The following is a 22,765-nucleotide window of genomic DNA, read 5'->3' as shown; positions in this document are numbered from 1 at the left end:
AAAAGAAGCCATTGAACAAATGATCTGTTAGTGAACTGTTCACCCCCTCAAGTAACACCCCTTGAATGAGGCCTTTGAGGCTGTATAAATAAATAGATAAATAAATAAATAATTTTGCTTGGCATCACCAGTCACCTATCTCGCTGCCGATTCTTTTATGCGTTGCCGGTAAAGACCAATGTAATGTGGTAACGCCTTTTGCAGGACTCACTGGACTATTACAGCCTACACGACGGGCGCCATGCCTAACCCCTCCAAATCGTTCAGGCGAAAGGCGATCTCGTCATTCAAGCGCCGCAGCTTCTCGACGACCGCATAGGTTATCGCTGGATTTAAGGCGAGGAGGATATCGACATGATCCAGCATCAATATGTCTCTGCGGCCAAAACGGTCTTTCAGGATCTTCACCGCAGCGTCTTAGCCATCCTCGACGAGCCTGATGCCCTCAGTCGCGGTCTTAGCGGTGCCGGTCAAGTACGAGCGTAGGTAACTGTATTTGTTGATTTTAGTCAAATGATGTTTTGTGTAGTTGGTGGCATCGATTTATTCCCAGAATCCCTGCCAATCGCGACGGTCCCCAGGGAAAGGTGCAATCTGCAATTTTTGGAGGGCGACGCGGGGAACTTGCACGGCGGGATGAGCCGTGGATTTGCTTGCCATTCAACCTTGCGTAGGCTCACCAGCAGCGGAGCTCGAGGAACCGGTGACAGCATAAGGCGACGATTGGGCGGTGTGAAGGCGGGCGCTGTCCACGCGTGCCCGAATTTGGGAAATGCTGTGCTCGTAGTCCCATTCTATGGCGTAGTCGGCTTGAAAGGCCTCGTCCGTGCGTGCAGCCTGGACCTTGGCGTTGAGGGCGCGCAGCTCTGCTGCTCATTAAGGAAGGTGACGTAGCCCTGAATTCGGTGCTCGGCGGCAGCGGCAACCTCGAGTAGAGCATGAAGCGCGGCGATCCCCTTCGTGGCACAGTTGGCGCGGGTACCCGCGAAGTCAGTGTTCGGGCTCCATGAATGAAGGAACCGAGAAGCCTGTCTAGGTCTAATTAGAGAACGAAGTGGGCATAGACAGGGCTCACTATATGCATGAATACAACAGGTGGATCATTCGAATAAAGAAGTGGCTGTCCATTCCCCGTAAACGCAAAAGTGTGTGGCCCAGGATTCGATGTATGGAGGAACAACGAAAATTTGAGCGCAAAAAATGAACTCAGCTGCCTCGCAAAAAGGGGGCTTAAACGTTGGAAGAGGGGCTTGTCCTGATATGATTAGGGGAATGATTACAATGACATTATTGATGACTGTGATAACGATAAGTGAATGAGAAATACATATTTTTAACCTTCCGCAAGTTCGCAATTCTCAAACTTCTTACCACAGCAACTTTAGTTTTATTTTGCTTTAATGGAGCCAATCAAAACTATCATCCGATTGCAGGGATTGGCTCGAATGCGCAAAATCCTGTCCCGCCTTTGCCGCATTCCTGGCAAGGGCATTGTGGAGGGCAGTTGTCGTCCTCGTCCTTGGGATTGCACTGAAAAAAAAGATGCAATGTTAAATCATGGGTAAACAATATTTGTAAATTGGTACCAAAAAAGTGTTCACACTAAATTTTTTCACAACACTTGGGGGAAACACGATCATTATCCGTGAAACGTAATGGTTTGAGCCAGAAACATGTCAAATAGATTCTAATGAGTCAAACTGTCTGAACAGTTCTTCGAGACGGATATGGCTATATAAAATAATCAAAATTCCCCATGTCGAGTACTGGTTTTGATTTTACCGACGGGCACTAGTGTAAACAGATAATGATGTTTTGCAAATTGGTTACTTTTTGTAACAAATAAGAGAAAACATGTCAGGAACTGGCACTAAAACGTTGTAATTTTATGTATTTTAAACCACAACACTTCCGGGAAAGCTTGATAAGACAGGAAAAAGCTCTAAAATGCTAACCTGACACTGACCAGTGTGCGTTAAAGTACGATTTCCAACCCGCGGCTTGGGCTAGGCATTGCAACCTAGAAAATAATAACCCCTCGCCTCTGGAAACAGTGGTGGACGTGAAGCTTCATCTCAGCAAAAACGAAAACAACTAAAGTCGAGAGGCAATGACTGCAAGACCAACACAATAATACTTCTGCCAAAACCACGATGCAATGCCTAAACGGAAAACGCCAAACCATCGATCGATCAAAAAAGAAAACTATTTGATTTCGCTCAGCTTTACCTGAACCAAATGCTTAGTATACATTACTGTACGTCATTGTCCTGTAATTACATTAGGCGTTTGCGTTCTTCAGTATTTACCCGCTTTTCCACAGAACAAACCACGCGTGGCCTACCAACGCCGCGCTTCAAGGTGAACAACCGGAAGACAGCGAGCGACCGCCCCTGCAGTGTGGCCTAATGCGAGCGACGACTCTGATTGGCTCCGATTGTGGCCTTATATATCGCGCTACTCTTGCGCAGGCGCCCGCACCATCTGCATACGGCTAACACGAGCTGCGCCTGAAGACGACAAACCCCTGAATGGTAACAGCATACTCTATAGAGAATTGGATAAAGTTGCCTTTTCTGCCAGGCATTTCGGCGTACGCCACCACCGACTGCGGATGCATACCAGCGAATACTAGGTTTGACTAACATACACTGCAAAAACGCTTCCTTCTCGCAAACCTTTATCCACCAAGCAATTCAGAGCGGTGCACTTTTTTTCCGTGCAAACGATATTTAGATTCAGCTTATGTAGTTTCACACGCCGTATCTGCACCCAACACGAAAGTGAGGCGCGCCGTTGTCGAGGGCTGCGGAATTATTTGGACCTTTTGGGAATCATTAACGTGCACTGCAGTGTTGACACAAGGGCGTTTTCGCTTTTAGCACCCAATCAAAAGCCGGCATGGTAGCCGGCATTTATCCTGCGTCATTGGGCACAGGAGCACACCACCTTAAAGGAGTACTGACACGAAATTTTTATGTTACGTTTTTTTCGCTGCTATGCGTGCCTACCAGCCCACTAATCATAGAATGACAAATTATACGGTCGAGCGCAGCGTAAACATTCATTTACGGCGTCGTTTATTCGTGCCAGTTTCGGTTTCGACTGAAAAACGCCGAGCGGCCGCCATGACAGCATGTATAACATGACGTCACCATTCTTGCCGTATCGCTGCCTCTCTGGAAGCGCTCGCGAGCGAGCGCACGCGCGCGCCCAGACCGGCCGAGGTTTTCGCCGTCCCCACAGGCCCGGGCAGCATGACGTCAGTCCCAAAACCATGACGTGTACACACGCCCGAGCAGCGCGCGCCAACCACAGCCAGCGCGTCGGCTTCGTCACGGGAGCCCCGACGTCGGCAGTTTCGGGCACGTAGCAGATGATGTCACGTCGGCCCGCTCTGGGCTTTCTCGTGCGGGCGAAGATTAAAATGGATTTTAAATATGTTTCGCTGAACGGTTGCTGTTGAAACTTGCTGGGAGATATCTCCTGATAAAAAGGAAGCGTTTTACATAGTTATCTCAGCTTTGAAATTTCGTGTCAGTACTCCTTTAACTACTGAGCCACCGCGGCGGGTGCCCAGACGTAAAAGCTTGTAAGCATTTTAGATACCTGAAACTTGTAACATTGATTGATTGATTGATTGATTGATTGATTGATTGATTGATTGATTGTAGTGCTTAACGCGCTGACGCAACGAAGTCTATGAGGTACGCTGTAGTCGAGGGCTCTGGAATAATTTTGAGCACCTGGGGATCTTTAACCTGCTCCGAAATCTCGAACACGCGAGCGTTTTTGCTTTTCCTCTCAATAGGGAAAGCGGCTCCCGCGACCGGAATTTTTAAGGATGTCCTGCTGGACTGTGCTGGTGACATAATTTTGAAATATGTGTAATACGAAATTACGCAAGACACAATTTTATGATTACGCGGCAGGCTATGCAACGTTTTTTTCTGAAATATGTTTCACACCACTCTATGAATCTGTTTCACTGTCAACAATGACTCGGTACTGAGGAATAACAATTTAAAACTGGCAACTGCTTCTCGTACTTTTTGCTTTTAATGACATTTTATAGACAGTTACAAAGTGGCCGAAGCAGCAGTCTGGGGTCACTTTCGATATTTGTCACCAGCCTGAGTGTTTGTTCTAGGTGGCTTTCACATTCACTAAAAAATTGCAACCAAGGCAGATACGAGTTTTTAGGCACCATTTTTTTATGAAAACAAGCTGTAATCATGCCCCAGCCGGCATAAGCGGTGCGTAGAACGAGGGTGTGATGAACACGAAACATTCACAATCAAGCGTTCGAACGAGCTTCCACTGCCAATTACAAGGCGTTAAAAACACACGCCTAACCTGTACGTGCAGTTATGGGCAGTCTTGTTTTGAGCTGATTGCATTATTATTTTGGATTTTGCACCTCGGTATAAACTTTTTTTTGAGCTAACAATACCTAAGTATGACAGGTGGTTGCATTCACACCATACATGCATGTATTACATATTTACGCCTGCACGCGAGGCGAAGCGTCTAAACGGAATTCAAAGTAAGACAAACTGGACCAGCGGATCTCAGCCAGCATTCTATATGAAATTTGCTAGCTGATGGTCGTTTAGTCTACACCTACACGCGAGAAATATCTAGCGCGCTAATAACTTGTAAATAAATGTGCCCTGTGTCTGACCATGTTTGAAAGCAAAAATTAAAGCCGTACCACTCTATGTGAAAGCTGTCGGAAGTGCACAGCAGTGATCCGCCATAATGGATGGTTGCATCGTTGTCCACTCACTGCTACCCCCATCACACTCTTCGCCACCCTCTCTCCTCTAATTCAAATTTCCCGCCTTCACAGTGCTCGCCCACCCCCTGCCTGAAACTGCCCCAACGGAAGGAGCCTTTCTGCGCTATTTCGAAAGCGCCCTTTTTTTTCTTGCGCTCTTGTGCAGCTGAAGCCTTTCTGCGTCATTTCGAACGCGCCATTTCTTTCTTGCGAGGCCGCGTTTTTCGCTTACTGTCGTAAAATCAACCCAACGAGCGTTCCTAACTAAATGAACGCGGGGGCTGCTAGTTATATACAAAGGTTTTGGCTGAAATGTACCTGCAGTTTTCCTTGCGCTAAACAAGCACCAGCTGTTGACGACGTTTCAATGGTTACGACTATTTAAACTACGTGGTTTTGGAACCCGCAGCCTCGCAGCCCGACTACCTGACGACGGTACACCAGGATCTACTTGGATCCGTTATCACACTGCGCCGCCTGACTTCGGCAGTCGCTTGACATCCACCGTTAGCGAGCTACGACGACAATGCAAGCCCATTAAGTGTTCTGCACTTGAAAACGCGTAGGAAAACTCTCCCCATCCGCATTCCTGCCGGCGATACCCCTTCCCCCCTTCAAAACCGTTAGTGAGCTACGACGACAAGGCAAGCCTTAAAGTGTTCTGCACTTGAAAACGCTTACGAAAACCCTCCCCATCCGCATTCCTGCCGGCGATACCCCTTCCCCCTTCAAAACGTATGGTCCTGCAATACCTGGTTTGATGTTTCTGTCCATTCTGTGGTTAATAAAAAGTGCTGAAAGTGCTAACTCCTTGTATAAAGATTGCGTACATCTTGTTTTCGCTTTAGTAGCCCTTCAATATATAGCTCCAGTTGCATCTAGGGAAAAAACGTAATAGACATGAACTGACCTAAGTGAAAAGGGACCACATTATGTAGGAAACCTGTAGCTGTCTCGCAAGGATTGTGCCAATATTTGGCTCAATCTATAGGATTTTTTGTAGAATAATTATCCACAGCTGGTATGTATGGGCACATTTCGAAGAAAGCTTTATGAGTACACTCTAACATTATCTTGTTGCCTCCAAAACGCTCTAATTTATTGTAAATTTTCCAAAACCCCGGTCTGAATACGTTCGCCGAGTGACGACTTTCTAATCTGAACACAGTACCCACTTCTGCGCTTACAGAGAAACTCCATAATATTCGAGGTACTTGCTAGGTTAGTGAATTTAAACGGCTTGTTGGACTCCCAGCATTTTTGTGTTTCTATGTGCGCTTTTTTTCAAAATTTGAGCGGAGTATAATTTTAGGCAACACGTAAAAAAGGCTACATGTTTTAGAAGGAAGAAGTCCTTTCTTGACATTTTTGTACGGCACTACCTTACCAAGGCGAAACGCAAAATGGCAGGTTGGTAACGTCTGCAAGTATCACTTTAATATTTTGGTATTTTTGCGCTCGGTGTTTTATTTGGCCCGGATACATTGTATTATCCAATTAGTGCAAACCTGGAAATGCGAAATCGCTCACGTTATATTCCGTTTATATGAAATAATCTGCAGACGAAATCTTTTGTGGCCAAGTTAACATAAAAAAGGTAACTTCTAAACTAACAACCGCCATCCATCAGTTTCATCATGTTATACGTACCGCACTTCCACATTCCAAAGTTGGAGATTTCTGGCCCTCCCAGTGTTCTGCCCTGGCAGAAAGAGTGGCAAATTGGTTTAGTTGCATAAGTGTTATTAGTAACTGTGGATATATAACGAGATGGTTTTAGTAATTTTGCAAATATTTAGAAATACTTGTTTGAGTTATTTTCAAGAAAATATGATCGCTAAAGGCTTTGCAAAATTTCTAATGCACTGTGGTTATATTTGGTTACAAGGCAAATGGACGAAGCTTGCAATAAATGCAGTTAAATATGTCACTAGTGCTTACGCATTTCAAGTTGAATTCTCAAATGTAATTTGTAAGTCAACCACATGATCTGCATTTTATAATCATACTGGGATTTGTTTGCTTGTAAAGACGTATTTAACTCATAAAGAGGTCAAATACAGAGTACCGCCGTCTTTTTTGTCCACACGCTTTAGTAATAACATCGACTGCTGCAGCTAAACAACACTCCTGCATGTAAGAAACAACGAGATTGATTTGCTAGAATATTAAAAGGGAGTTCTGATTAAGGGGACATCATTGACTCCAGATTCGGACGGCCCCGTTGCTGTTTTTTGCGTTTTTCGGCAGCAAGTCACGCGTTATTTCTTGCCACCACTGATATAGCTTATTCCCAATTCCAAAGAGTTTCTTTCTGCTGCATAGCTTGTTTTTAACCAACGGAGATCTTGCGATTGGTATCTTTACGGCATTACGTAATTATGAACACGACCCTGCAAAATAAAAAGGCACAAAAAATAAACGTTTTCTTGCCAAAGCGTTACAAAACGCAACGTTATCACTTCTCCTACATGTACTAGTGTCACGGGGGAGAAGATCCCGCGGTTGAATAGTGACTGGAAATTAGTAGTACTGAATTCGGGAGGTACTTCACGCTGCCCAGGCAATAGAATTTTTAAAGGTGCTTGACAGAACGTCCTAAATGTTTGCCTTGGCTTCTCTGTAGCAGAGAAAACTTAAACAATACCTTTGTTCTCACGAAATCAAATGCTGTTTTCTATGAATAAGGGTAAACGTATGCGTCATAAAAGTTCCAAAAATGCTGAAGATTCACTCCAGTACAGCTAATTTAAGATCCCTTGCAACTAAGATGGTGTTGTTGTGTCGGGTTTCTATGGCATAAAGTAAACATCCTCGTTTTACAAAGCAGGGCGAAAAAGATAGCAACTGTACATCATTAGCGTGTACATCAAGAAGCCAACATGAAGCGCAAGCGGGGCTCTCGTGGCTGCGCTATAAGTGAATTAATGTGTCGATGCGAGCTAGTTGGTACTTCATCATGGGAACAGGTTAAGCGCCAGGCACAACTGGAGGAAGTAAAACAGACAGGAAAGGGGCGCTTTTTAAATAGCGATGGTGGTGTCCAGGTGGTGTAGCACGAGCGCAGGCCACCTTTCCTGTCCACGAGCGCCCCTTTCCTGTCTGTTTTATTTCCTCCAGTTGTGCCTGGCGCTTAACCTGTTCCCATGATGCGCTATAAGTATTGCCGCGATTTGATACAAAAATATATATACGGAAAGCTGGAGTTTCTGAAAGATATAGTTGAGGTTCACCATACGTATTGCTAATGTAGGTATTTTGTTTCCATGAATAAGTCAATCGTTACCTCCGAGTATTTATCTAGTGAATTTTCAGTAGCACCTTACCAAAATCTCCGGTGTCGATTGGAGTAATATATAAAAAACCAGCGGTGACGTCTACGTGTAGGTCTTGAATGTGCGGCACGATGGCGTTACTTCGACACCAAAGAAGCCTTTTCGAACGGAGTTTCTGGGTTTACCATTTCTGCTATATATTTCCTGAAGGCCAGCGAAAACAGGAAGGCTAGCATCCACAATTCAAATCCTCCTTACCACAGGAAAGACAGACGCCACCTGCTTTTCTGTCGCTTAAGATGTGGGTGCAAAAGGAAGGGACTTCCTGACGTTCTTCAGTGCCTTGAGAAGGCGGCACTGTCAGTGCTTACGACCTCATGTCATTGCCAGTGCCAACGTTTTGGTCTCTGATTAGAGAGAGACAAAAAGAGAACCTACATTTGTTGAATAAGAAAGAGTGGTAGCTTAGGCAGAGGGTTGCCCGACGTCTAGACACGCGGATACAGCAGCGCGTTTTCGGCCCTTTCAGTGGGCCGAAAACGAGCAATTTTTAAAACCTGCCTCCCAATTCTTTACCGAAGTGTAATATGTAATGTATGAGTTGCTGTGCCTTCGTAATAATCTAGGACATGACTAGGTTCCGAAAAAGAGGGTGCACGGTGTATAGATTTACCCCAGTTTTGAGTTTATCTCGGATGTTTTCTGCCAAACATCTTGACCCATATAAATTTGCGAATATACAGATTGTTTTAAATAATACGCAGAAATTGCCATCCCAAAGTACTGAAAGTTGTGCCAGAGCGCCCGGCCCAAATGTGTTTCACGGGGCGACGCGCCGACAGCGGGGCCGATTCACGGCTCGTCCAAACCAGACCGAAACGCCCGCGGCGCTGAAACCCGTTGAAATATGCAGCGCCGCACAGTCGCCTCTCTTTTTGTGTCGCGGCGGCTAGGCCAAATCCTGCATTGGGTGAACAACCGCAACGGGCCTATCGTTACTCGCCTGGAAAAGTAACGATCAGATTTCGAACTTCAGCCAGCGAGGGCCCTGATTGGAGCGATTCAAACTTCTCGGGGCTCCAACGTACCTTCCGAGGGTACAAAAACCCGCCCGGATCACGTATCGTAGGGATTCTCCGGCGGCATTCTTCGGCACCAGTCTCTTCGGAGGCACCGAGTGGAGAGGTGCTGTCGCCTTTGTGCGAGGTATGTAACATTTGTTTACCTTTGTACATACTGTGTATAAATGCTGCGTCAATTTTCCGTCGGCTCGAGAACTTCATCGCTCTGCTCTGCGCCTCGTCGACAGCGGACGGAGCAAGGCAACGTCGCTACACCGCTGACTGCGCTGGGATGCCCAGTCGCAACAGTGGTGGCTGCGGTGAGCGAACCCAGTCCCAACAGCTGAGACAGCGTCGGGATGGCTCCTCTCCACACCCGTTGTGCGATAGCGCGCGCGCTGCTCCTCCTCTCCCCCTCTCCACACCACCTGTGTGCGCTTCTTCTCCTCTCCGCTCCTCCTCCCTATTTCAGATAACCAGGTCCGCGCCGCTGCTCCCTTCAGTTGCTGCTTTCTGTAGAGACAACGCTGCGCCATCCGATAAGCTCGTCACCCAAGAGAGGTGACGAGCTGGATGCCAGTCACAACCTGTGGTGGCAGCGGTGGGATGGCCATTCCCAACAGTGGATGGCAGCTGCGGGATCGACCGGCCACGGCTCCTACCTAGTGTGTTAAGCCCTCAATCTTTTCTCTCAGTTCACTGGACTTCTTTAGCACAGGTTATCGCAGTTTATAGAAGGGCTGTGTGAAGCACTGCATAGCTTTCATTGTTTCAAGCCTAGAGAGAGTGTGTTGAAGCCAGAGCTAGTGCCGGGAGTGTAAACAAAGGAGCGTCGGGAATTACTTGTGCGTACCTTACTAGTAGCTCGATAGTATTAGAATGGTAAAGGAATTCCAACTTGGGCAAGCAGCAAGAGGCTAGTGCAAACGATGGAGGACTTAAAGTGAAGGAACTCATCGAAATTTGCTAGGAGCTAGGCCTTGATTTAGGCCACGCGAAACGGAGGCATGCGATCCTTGAGATCATGCGGAAAAACAACGTAATGGCTGAAGAAGTAAATGAGGCCAGGGGTGATATCAAAGAGCGCCGTGAGCGTGAGGAGGCTAAAGAGCGACGGGAGCGCGAGGAAGCCGAAAAAAATGAGCGCGTGAACGCGAAGAGGCCGAACGGCAGAAGCGGAGGCAGGAAGCCGATAGGCAGGTACAAAGGGAGAAAGCCGAAAGGCAGTAACGGAGACAGCAAGCCGAAAGGAAACTACAGCTCGAGTTGATGAGTCTAGAGTTGGGGCTCCGGCGGAGTTCCGCGGAGTTAGCGTGACGGGACCAACGGTTAAGGCGGACTGTTCGAGAAGTCGGGACCAACGGCTGCCGTTTGTTGTGGAGAGCATCAGGTTTCATAAAATAGTTGAGACGTCAGGGCCGTAATACGGAGCGTCCCCCCAGGGCAAACGCGAAGCGACCGCACTCGTATTCTCGGGCAGAGAAGCGAGCCAGGAATACGAGACGGGCGCAGAGGCAGAGGAGCCGCCTCCAAATGACCATTTGAAAACGCCCGCATAGTCCGCGAGTAGCGACCAGTGCATAACACTCGCCAGTTTGCAAGCGGGGAGGCTGTCCCAGAAACTTGACTCTCCCCCAGCGACATAGACGCAAAAGGATGCCAAGAAGCGTAGCCCGAACTACCAGCCGACCGAAAACTCGCGCGGTACGTTAGTCGCGACGCCAGCATCTGAAGGGGATTGCCCCAAATCCTACGGTGGAGAAACCCAGTTACCTGAGCCGGGCGAGACGAACGGTACGTTGTCCGCGGTCTCCGCTCAGCTGTTGCCCTAAAACGAGCTCAAGGACGAAGCGCTGCCGACAGAGAAATCCAGTGAGCTCGTAGCAAACGACGCTACCGCCGTCTCGCAGAGCGAAGGGGTACCTCACCGAGATAACGCACTTGCTGAGACGTCCGATAGAGCGCCATACGAGTCCATTGATCGCGTTCAATTGTCGGCCTCTGGTTCAACGATCTCGGCAGAATGCTCAGAATCGAAGGAGGCCTTGGAGACGGCTTCCAACCGGAGTGCGCGCAGTGCGCGAGATAGGGGGGTGCGCTGATCTGGGGTGCGGCACCTTGGTACGAATCCCTCCACCATCTGACAACGGTAGGGAGGTTCAGCGGGAAAGTGTGGACAGCGAGGATAGCCAGAAGAAGCAGCAAGTGCCCCTGGAGACGGAAAAAGTTCCTTCGGGTGCGAGCTCTAACTGGGGCGATGTTGTGGCAGAACCTGCGAGCGGGACACAGAAGACGCGCGAGCAACGAAGCCCGTGCAGCGAGCGGGCCGAAAGCTCTGGCGGTAGCTTAGACGAGCCGCCGACGGCCGAAGCTGTTGGCGTCATCCCAATCGGCAGGGAAAATCAGCTGGCCGCGCGTTGCGAGGCAAACTCAATGTTGTCCCCAGTTCTCGGTGATAGGCTTGTATATGACCGGGGAAAGAGAACGTGTTTGGAATGACAAAACTAGCCTGTGAGGAAAAGCTAGTTCTAACGCTGCGTTCATTTCCCCGTTCGGAACAGTCTGTCCCGTCATGTTGAGCTTCGGTCCCAAAAGCGCGCCGTGTGGCCTCTCGAAACTAATGGATCGGGTGTTTCGTGGCCTGTCGGAGTACGCGCTCCTTTACCTCGATGATGTCGCCAGCTTTTCTAGCCCACGGGTAGGAGCATGTAGAGCACTTACCCTGGTATTCTGAATCCTTCCTCCACTCGAGCCTCTAGTGGAGGATTTGCTTGAGATAAATTTCCCCATTCACAAGCATTGCGGAATCCTCCACTCAGCTGAGTGGAGGGAGCAAATGGAGTGGAGGAGCGACTCAAAATACGGCGCTTAGAGTCGTGCTGAGCAGGCTCAAGGAAGCAGGCCTGACAGTCAAAACGCCGAAGTGACGTGATTAAGGCAGGTGGCGGTCGTAGCGCGGCCGACGCAGACCGTCGGACATCAAAGTAGCCGCAGTCGTGAACTATCACCGACAAACCGCGCAGTCAAAGATTACTCCACGCTTGCCAGTCCTCTGACTGACGCTCTCACAAAGACTGAGCCAGTTGGAGTGGAATGGGACAGAAAGGAGGAGGACAAGTTTCTAACACTGAAACGAGCCTTGAGCGAGGAGCCAGATCTAACGGTCCCCGACTTTTCCAAGGGTGTCGTAATTTAGTACGATGCGGGCAATTGTGGCATGGGAGCTGTACTATGCCAAGAGGATGCGAACGGCCGGGAACGACCAGTTTTGTACTTCAGCCACAAGCTAACTTGCAGGGAAGAGGCTTACAGTACATCCGAAAAGGAATGTGGCTGCTTCGTGTGGGCACTGCAGACGTTTTCGTGCTATGTAGCCGGTAAGGCTATTTCAGACGCACTAAGCCGTGCGTTCTGAGGAGTGCTACCTTCGTACTCTACGTGTCCTTCGTTTCGTCTCTTCGTGATTAGCTGTTAGCTTAGCAGATAATTGGGAGCAAAATTATAGCGCTCATTTGCTGCCTCAGTTGATTATTTCCGCAACCGTGTGGTTTGAAGTAATCAACTTTAGTTATTTATCATCATTTCAGATCGTGTGTTAAGTTTGACACATAGTGTGAATTCTTACTTAGAGAGTCTTGCGTCTCGCATGGGCCTCTAGTTGTAGAGGGTCCAAATTGGGGAGAGACACTTAGCAGGAGAGTTTATCACGTTTTTTTTTAGTGGTGTTATGACGGAGAATAGAGGGTGCTTGCTTGCGCTGGGTGTTGCCTGTTGTCGGTCGGTTCTTTGCAAGCAGCAGAACGAGGAGCTACCAGTGTTGAGAAACCAGACCGGAAGAGCCGGGCGAAGCTAGTCGAGACATCTGGGCAGCACGGCGATGTACCTATGATCCGGACTGGGTAGGTGGTACCTGTTCGTGAAAGGAGCAGGGTGGAGCCGCCATATTTCCGGAGCAGTGGAGGTGAAGCTAGATGAGCCTGGCGACCTAGCGCGCCCGGCATCTGAGCCACGTGGAGGCAGCTCATCTTCCTGGCGAATTGTCTCGCGGCGGGATGCTGTTGTGCCAGAGCGGCTGGCCAAATTGTGTTGCACGGGGCGACGCACCGACAGCGGGGCCGATTCCCGCATCGTCCAAACCAGACCGAACCGCCTGTGGCGGACAGACTGAAATCCGTTGAAACATGCAGCGCCACACAGTCGCCTCTCTTTTTTGAGCCGCGGCACCTCGGCCAAATCCTGCATCGGGTAAACGACCCGCAACAAGCCTGTCGCTACTCTCATGGAGGCGAGATCACGGAGACGGTGTGGGTGTCGCCCTTCCTTTCCCTATCGTGGCGGCTTGGCTGACTACCTGCTTCGCTACCATTCGTCGGATTTCAAACTTCAGCCAGCGAGAGCCCTAATTGGAGTGATTCAAACTTCTCGGGGCTCCAACGACCTTCTGGGGGTATAAAAATTTCACTATCTTCCCGTAGGGGAACCTGAGTAGTATTCGAAGCAGCCATGGGGTCGACGCAAGTTCCCATTAGATTTCAGTTCGATTGCGGCGTTGAGGGAGCTGAATGAGGGGAGCGGAGCGCGCGTCATTTATACCGCGGAGCTAGAGTGGCGCCCCCAGGGGAGTATGGAGCGGCTACCGTCACGTCTCTAACCCTAAGCTGCTTAGCATTATCGCGCGCGGATCCGCAGGTGTTGCCCTTCGTTGCGCAATCCCGGAGAGGAGCTTCGGAGAGGAGGAATGCCGTAGACAAGAAGAGTGTCGGAGAGGAGAGGAGGAAGGCCTCGCATACTACTCAGGGTTCCCCTACGCGAAGATGACGACAGTGGTGAACGCGAAGCTATCTCGTGATGAATTCTTTGGTTAGCCAATTTCTAGGGGCATCCTGCCACAACCATCATCAGCGGTGCCTGGTCAGGCATGCGCAGTAGGGCTGTGGTACTCAGGGTTCCCCTACGGAAGATGACGACGGTGGTTGAACGCGAAGCTACCTTGTGATGGATTCTTTGGTTGGCCAATCCCTAGGGGCATCCTGCCACAATCATCATCAGCGGTGCCTGGCCAGGCATGCGTAGTGCGTGTGCGGACAGCGAACAGCGAAAACGGAGCGAGGGACACATCCTTGAACATGAGATGCTTCGCATCTAAAACCAGCCCGGATCACGTATCGTCGGGATTCTCCGGAGGCATCTTCGGCACCAGTCTCTTCGGAAGCACCGAGTGGAGAGGGGCTGTAGCTTTTGTGCGAGCCATGTAACGTTTGCTTACCCTTGTACATACTGTATATAAATGCTGCTTCAACTTGTCGTCGGCTCAAGAACTTCATCACTCTGCTCTGCGCCGCGTCGATAGCGGACGGAGCAAGGCAACGTCGCTACACCAGTGACTGCGTTCGGATGGCCAGTCGCAACAGTGGTGGCTGCGGTGAGCGCACCCAGTCCCAACAGCGGAGACAGCGTCGGGATAACTGATTCCCAAGAGAGTGGATGAGCTGGATGCGAGTCACAACCTGTGGTGGCAGCGGTGGGATGGCCATTCCCAACAAAGTCCCTTGTGGCACAGGAAAGGTCGTGCTGCCAAGCTTAGGAAGAAGACACGTTGTCCATATTTTTCGGAAAGGGGAGTCTGGCACGCGTGGTCGAAAAAGGCACGAATGTGGGTTCGCTTGCTTCCTGGTTAGAAGACTCAATCTCTAGAAGACCGTCGCCTTTGGGTGTCTAATTTGAACTTCCGACATTGTGGATTGAAATTTTTTTTCGAAACATTCATGTACTGATGTTTAAACTGTCCCGATGCGTCCCTAATGAATTTGGGGCTTCTATTTGATGGTTTGGGTAGTTGTATTGCCAGGATGTTGGCCCCATTTTCGTTTCTTTTTCCTGTGCATGGGGGAAGGCTATGAAGTCAGACAGATTGCAGGATACTACACTGCGACGATTGTGGTTTTGTTCTTTCCAGTGTCGGTGCGTAGGCTGTTTGCATGGTTTTGGTAGTCTTATTGAAGGAATTTATTTCTGCCTTCTATCCTGGCCATGTGTGTGTTTATGGTCAATGATTGGGATTTAGAAGAGTGGTTATGAGGAGCCGCTGTATCGGCACCTCCCTAACGTGCAGTTTCGTTAGGGAGGTGCCTAACTTGCATACGATAGGCCATCCCTATTTTTTTCCCGAGCAGTTTCAGTGCGGTAGGATATTGCCTCCCCGATGTATTCAAATATGTATAAATACTTTATTTGAGTTTCAAAGCTTCTACGGCAACGGTGAAGATTTGAAGGTTGAAGGCTGCCTCGCGCTAGCGTAATGAATATATTTATTTTGTTTTCTTTGGTGAGGGTAAATTTTAGAGTAGCTCAGAATAAGTGCCTGCATGAGTCTTAACGTTTTCTTGGTCACCCTTGCTGTTTCTTTAATGAGGCGTTTTACCAAGCAGCCTAATTTTTTAATGATTTTGTGTATTTTGGGGTAGACAAGACGGCTATTCCGCTTCCTGTGTATCTCTACGCCGGAGATTCTAGCTTGAACGTTGCCTGAGATGACATTCTTAACTATATGGGTGGTTTTTTACGTGTTCACGTGGTGCGATCCCTAGTTAGCCCTACACAGTTCGCAGTGGTGACAGAGCCCGAGAAAATTCGAAAATGTATTGTAATTAGCGCTACAAACTGGGTCACAATTTGTCAAATACTGGGTCATAATGCTACAAACGCGGTCACAAAATAGTCGCAATTATTTTCCTTCAAAGATTTGTATTTCTATCTGAAAAGTAACTCATAAAATCCCTACTGTGCACTTCCTTCCTCGTAGGCGATGTTTTGGGTTCATGAAGCATTAAATATATTTTTGACACACGCTGCGGATTTGGCCACCTCTTCGAAGAACGTGAACGTCTCCAGGCGTTCGTTTTAATTCCTTGATTTAAAGCTAAATGGGCGACCAGTGAAGGGCAACTCCAGGGGGTTAACCAGCTATTGATCAACGACTTGAACCACCGCTGCTATGATTCCACACCAAACGACGCATCTGATGTTCCGAAAAACTCTCCCACCGACGATTTTCTCACCTTTTCCTTGGCCTTACTTGTATCACCTTACCCGAGCGCCGGCAACAGCGATGTGCGACGCTCCATACAGGACATGGACATTACTTTACAACCACTGCGCAACTGGGAGCCGGTGCGCGAGTGTTTCAACCTTATAATGCCGCCCTTCCCTACAACGCATGCATTGAAAGCGTGTTCAGTGTAGCAGATGACCTATTAACGAGAAAACGTGGAAGAATCACTGACAACAACTTTCAAAAAGTAACGTTGAAAGTTAACAACATGTAACACAATATCACAGAAGCCACAGTAAGCCTCCTAGCCTTGACGAAAGCCTTCAGCCTTCTCTCCAACATGCAAGCCACTAAAGTTTATTGCACTTTGAGTGAATTTGTCTTATTTTCTTACGGCAATAGGCTTTTGATAGAAAGTAACGTAAAAGTAATCGGTAACAGTTCTGTAATTGCTCAGTTACTTTTCTTTGGTTGCAATTGATCACTGTAATCAATTACATTTTTAACGAAGTAATTGCAATCGGTTGCTTATTTTCTGTAACGTGTACAAGTCTGCCTACTATTATGTATGGATCAGGTAACGTACCTATCAGAGCTTCTAAACCAATACTTGAACATCTATAATCAGGAGGGAAATATACAGAACACATTGTAATAGCCTATTAAATATTATTGTTGGGAGAGGCCTCAAGGACAGTGCTCGGAGTGATGGGAGGACGTACTAACGATATTTGGCGGCTAGGACAGCATCACCAGAAGACGTTGGCACCAATTCCCATCCTTTCTGAATATCACATGAATGACGATAAACTTTGTACGTTGGTTTTTTGTTTATAAGTGTGTTTTTTCTAAGCACAGGACTTTTGTTTGGCTGGCATGCAGTAATTTGTTTACGTAACCTAGATTTTTAACTAAGCCCCTAAAGTTCCACTGTGAGTTGTCCTGCTTCCCATTATGCATAGTTAAGTGAGTTGAATATATTGTTATGCATCGTTTTTCGGAGCCGTGATTCTGTGCTTTTCCGGCTTCTGTGAGGGCGTGGACGTCGCAATTCGTTTCTTACGCTGCGACGCAGTCAGGAGAAGTGCGAAGTTCATGTCTTCGGATGTCATCGGAGTACCTTAAGGATGGATCTCTTTAGACTGCGCACACCTGTTTTTTGGGTGCGCTTTGCCTAGACCGCCATGATTATTATTATTATTATTATTATTATTATTATTATTATTATTATTATTATTATTATTATTATTATTATTATTATTATTATTATTATTATTATCATTCCGATTTAATATGCGAAAATTTTCGAAGCCCATGTTATGCTCTCTGATCAGTGCTAAATTATACATAATTTTACGCTTTCCGGAAACTAATTTCTTGGCTTGACGTCTAGTATTATAGAACCGATTTTATAAGACGTAAAAGTTAGTATGGTTTGATTGCCGGTGCATCACCGATTCACATTTAATCGAAGCGCCATGTCGGCCTCGCACGCCATGGTACAGAAGAGCATCTTCTTACAAGAAGCATATTTTATTAAGCCTGTAAGGTTTTAGTTCTATTGTAAAGTTCTCCACCTGCATATACGGGAGGGCTGAAAGTCCGCTTAGGCAGCTGCCACTCCCAGACATCTGCCAAACAGTTAGCCGCCACGGCTTACGGGCCAAAGTCCTCTATAGGTTACCCGCGCAGACGCGAAAGCACGCGGCGCTTAGAGCACGCGCCGCCTTTGAAGGAGGTTGGGGCAACATTTGCGTTGGTTGGCAGGGGGGGGGGGGGGGGGGGCGCTCAGATGTGTCGCGCAACGCAACCTTCCTATCACAGCACGATTGGCACAAAGACGATAAGCAGAAAAATGTCGCTTTTTGGGCTGGGGAGTGGTTCGCTTCGTGCGTGGGTTTGCGCATGGCCGTCGAATTTTCAGCGGCGATGAACTGCTGTTGCGCAGCTGTGATGGTCAGTCGGCAAGCCGTTACCCATTAACGGGTCCCCTTTGGGTTGGAGGGCGACAGGTGAGCACGAGAGATGGCATCAGACAACAGTTTAATAGGGATAGAATGTCTCTGCTCACTCCCGCGCTGCTGCTCCCGTCGGTGCCGCGCAACAGTTCCAGCAGTCAGTAGTTCGTTGTCGATCGGTCGGGTCGTTCTTCGGTCGTAACTGCCAGTGGAAACACGCTGAAGCTTCTCGTCTTGATTCGGGGTCTACGACGAGTCCTCAACAGGTTTGCCGCATCCACTGTTTTCCCGCGCTCCTTCGGGGGTTCATCTCCTCCTGCCGCCGCGCTCAAGCGGGACCAGATGTGCGGGCCGCCCTTTGGTCCGCGCCGTCCGCCGGCTCATTCCAAAAAGAAAAGCACCCACGGGGACAAACAGCTTACCGTCCCCGAGTCGCGGCGGAGGTGCGTTTTCAAGACGGCATTGGAGGGGCTGCATGCACGATGCGTTTTTAAGTGGACACAGCTTTCGCCATCCCGAAAGGAAACAGGAGTTGTTGTTGCTTTGTTTGGCGTCCACGCCTGAGCTCTTCACACCACCTAGGCCTGCTGATTCCCCAGCTCGAAGGGAGCCGCTAGGGTCGGGCTGACCCGGCGGCGTCTGCGTCCACACGGAGTGGGGCCTAGAGACTTATGCTACGACTGGAGTCACGCGGATTGTTGCTCAGACAGCCTGCAGAGGCTACAGCACAGAGGCGCGGGCTGAAGCCGAACGACCCCGCGAGTGGCCTACACAACCTTTGAACATTTAAATAACCATATATACGCTGACCATTCAGCGAGAAATATCTAATCGATATCAATGACGTTGGTGTGATTCAACTAATCCACTACAGCTTTATTGAACGGGTCGTCATCGCAATGAACTTCCTTGTCAAGCGCTATACATTGAAATTTCCGGCAAAAACTGTGTATGAGCCCGTAGGGCAGTGCTTGAGTTGTCAATAATTACATATAACGTCCCTCAGGCTTAAACAATTTACACTGTCCTTCGGACATTATTTCATCATTCGCATGCCTGACCCTTTTTTATACCGAAACGTGCGCGCGCCGAAACGTCCGCGTACTATAGATGTCCTTGTACCGAAACGACCTGTGCCGAAAAAGACTGGAGCAGAGCTCGGGGCCTTTTTAGTGGCTTCTTAGTCCCGGTCAAGCTTGTACCCACGATTTTTAGTCCAAGACGTCTTCTCATAAACCTCGGGAAAACAAGGAAGAGGAGTAGGAATAACTACATTAAATTGAAATGGACTCGAAGGTTGTCAACAATAACGTGAGGGGCCCCTCACTCCTCCCCACCTGTCAAGAGTTAGCCAGCTTCGGTGGGAAGGTAGGGTTGAAGCTCGTACATTCAGCTTTCAATGCAGGCAGCGAGCACACTCAAGATATTTTTTTTTTCATACGATTGATCAGGGCCCCTGACAGCTGGGGGCCCGGGGCTGCAGCCCCCGTAGCCCCCCCGTTAATCCGGCCCTGTATTCATTATGCGTAGGTTATTCCGTTGTGCAAACTCAACTAGTAGGCCCCCCCCTGCTATTTCTACACCCCAGACCATAGTTCCCAAATGCCTTGTCTCCGGCGTGAAGCTTGCCTACTTTAGCATTGAAAGCTCCCATAACTACGGTATACTGTGTTTTTACTTTAGCCATTGCCGATTCCACATCTTTATAGAAGCGTTCCACTACCTGGTCGTCATGGCTTGATGTGGGGGCATAGCCCTGTACCACCTTGAGCTTGTACCTCTTATTGAGTATAGTATTCTTCTATGTTGCCAGCTATGCTTTTATTGTCTAGAAATTCCACACCTAGTTCTCTTCGGTCCTCTAGACTACGGTAACATAGAACGCGTCCATTTTTCAGCACCGTAAAGGCTTCCAATGTTCTCCTAACCTCACTAGGCCCTATGACATTCCAGTTGATGCCCTTTAATTTCTCAAACAACATCTCCAGACTCGCTTCACTAGATAAGGTTCTCGTGTTAAACGTTGCCAGGTTCATATTCCAATGGCGGCCTGTCCGGGTCCAGGTATTCGTAGCACCCCCTGCTATGCTACGGGTCTGACCGCCACCGTGGTCAGTTGCTTAGCAGCCACTGGAGACTGAGGGCCGTGGGTTAATTGGTGTATTCATGAGAGGTTGTGGCCGTTACTACACCAGGGCGGCCAATCCTGCTCTGGTAATGGAGTGCGTTACCGGCAATGGTCGCCGGGGTCAGGCCGCACCCCAAGCCCCTACTGCAATTCCACCCCAAGCCCCAACTGCAATTCCATTTTTTTTTGTGGGAATTGTCCGGCACCGGGGTTCAAACCACGGTCTTCTACACGCGAGGCGGATACTGTACCTCTGCTCTCTACCTCTACGCCACCGCTTTTGATTTTCCGCTGCACCGCACGGCGGTGCAGCGGAAAATCAAAAGTTGCCCGGGGGCACATATCGTAACAAAACACGCAGCTTATTTTCTTCCCGCGGCGGAGACTGAGCTGGGTCCCGGGAGTCTGACATTACGTTCTGTTTAGTTGACGTATAGATTGACATTACTTTCTGTTTGTTTAAAGCCAGAAAACTAGTGTTATTGTACACAAAAAATAAAAAAAGCCCCGAACAACACTATATGAAGGAAATTGTTCGCCACACATCCGAAATTCCAGCAAACACTTAAATTTCGTAATGTCACGCCGTAAACATACAAACTCCGCTAAGTCAAACTAACGATTGTATAAACCGCTGATTCCTGCGATCATAATTCTACAAAGACATTCTTATCCTCCCCCAGGTCTGATATTTCAGAAACTGTAAACAAAGCCCACGGAACAAAACTGACACCTAAACTCTCTTGTTTAACTTCGGTGCACATTGTTCCAACCCGACTAAAGCCGCCATCATTGTCATAAAACACTTTTCTATTTGCAAGGAACAAGTCACGTTGATATTTTTCTTACAGACAAAAACTACACCCCGGAAGGCGCTGCTTATCAAAGGTATCAAATAGCTGGGATAAGTATTGGAAGTGCGTTTCACAAAATCAGTCTTAATTCAGTTAAATATTTATTTGAAGCTGTTTTTTAATTCACGCTTATTTGACAATCCATCAACAATATTGAGGGTGTGGTTTGTCGGTATTGCAAATAATAAAGGCTGCCATACTTCCCCGGCGCAAGGAACATCATAATGAAAAGTAAAACCAATCTACAATTACATAGCAGACAGTGTACTCACAAAATTGGCAATAGGACGAACGCAAGACACGCCGTAAGTAGCTTCATAAGATGCCAATACGCTGCATATGTTGAATAACAGCTTTGAATAGTTGTCTGGGTCTCATCTTGAATTATACAATTGAGCAGCTGCAGTTGAACAGACAAAACAACAGACAAAATGTCAAACAAAAGCCCCGGCTTTTTTATTTATTCGCTTTCAAGCATTTTCGGTATTTTACAAATGCTATACCGACAAGTTCTAAACAGTGATGATTCCTTCGCATGAACCCTGTATGTAGTATTTGATTGAATGCTAACATTTATGTGTAGTTAGCATCCGTCCTGTTATCAAGCATAACAGAACTTAGAAGGACTTAGGGTATTCGATCCTAGAGCCTATTGCAAGATAGATTTACTGTTGTAGCTTCGGTGTTGTTCTATAACTATAACGGCTATAACGTGATATTCAAGATATGGCACGTTTTGTGTGTCTTTGACATCCTTTGCTTTTTGCTTTTGTTCCAATTTTCCACTGCACCTCTGAACGTTTTTCAGCAATTTTACTGTTTTTTAGTTCTACGCTGTATGCAACTGGGTAGATAGAGACGGTAATTTTGTTAGGACGTTCTCCGGCGTTATGCGAATTTAGGTTATTTTTTCTATTGTGAGGCAAGTGGTTGACGGCGCTGTCTTAGGTAAAGCTATGCGTTTTTGTAATAAATTTTGTAATTTTCAGACACAAAAAGCTACAAGCAATAAACGTTTAGTCACGCTGATTGTCTCTTTCTCTGTGATAATTGAGCCTCCCCGTCCAAGTAGGCCTTTGACTGCGAAGTACGTATAAGCAGGACCCTTCCAAACAAGGACAACGGCTGGAACCCGTCTTACACGTCCGCAATATTTAGCCTAATTGAAAGTGCATTTACATTTCACGGAAAACAAGAATAGATAATTCAGAGCCGCCGGGTGCCTTTACTAGGAATGCAAGTAGTGTCACTGTTCACGACTCCCATAAAAAGCGCGTTAGAAATGCTGCAGGAAGGTGGAATAAAATCGAACACAAGGGTAAAAAAGATGGAGCTCGTGCCACGCACCGCAATACAAGCAATAAAATATCAAGACGAAACGTGCGCTGTTTTCCGACTCCCCTTTCCGTAGCAGTTAAAAGGCAGGCAAATGAAATTCAATAAAAGAAGCGTCTATTAATTTACTATTAGGGCAGAAAGACGAAATGAGAAGACACCGAGAGTGAAAAGGCGTGAGGAGAGAGGGAGGTGCGTGAACGGGTGGCGAAAACCTCGTCTTTGCTACACTTGCTTTAAAACAAGAGAAGGGGTGGCAATTGTTTTGCTTTAAAACAAGAGAAGGGGTGGCAATTGTTTTACATGGGTAAATTTCCTTCGTT

The 22,765-nt window shown here is 47.8% G+C and overlaps 1 long non-coding RNA gene across 1 annotated transcript; it reads right to left on the bottom strand.

Moving 5' to 3' along the window:
• Nucleotides 1–1,380: 1,380 nt before the first annotated feature.
• Nucleotides 1,381–21,510, bottom strand: LOC144166079 (uncharacterized). Its single transcript, XR_013321555.1, has 3 exons — nt 21,380–21,510; nt 6,431–6,482; nt 1,381–1,530 (listed from the first exon to the last, which is right to left on the bottom strand). It is a non-coding gene; the product is annotated as an uncharacterized LOC144166079 (long non-coding RNA).
• Between the last annotated feature and the right edge of the window lie 1,255 nt (nt 21,511–22,765).

This window comes from Haemaphysalis longicornis, unplaced genomic scaffold (genome assembly GCF_048455015.1).
Source record: "Haemaphysalis longicornis isolate Haplotype H1 unplaced genomic scaffold, Haemaphysalis longicornis Haplotype H1 scaffold_16, whole genome shotgun sequence".
Taxonomy (NCBI): Eukaryota; Metazoa; Arthropoda; class Arachnida; order Ixodida; family Ixodidae; genus Haemaphysalis; species Haemaphysalis longicornis.
Note: the sequence above shows the minus strand (reverse complement) of the source record. Positions and strands in the feature narration are given on the sequence as shown.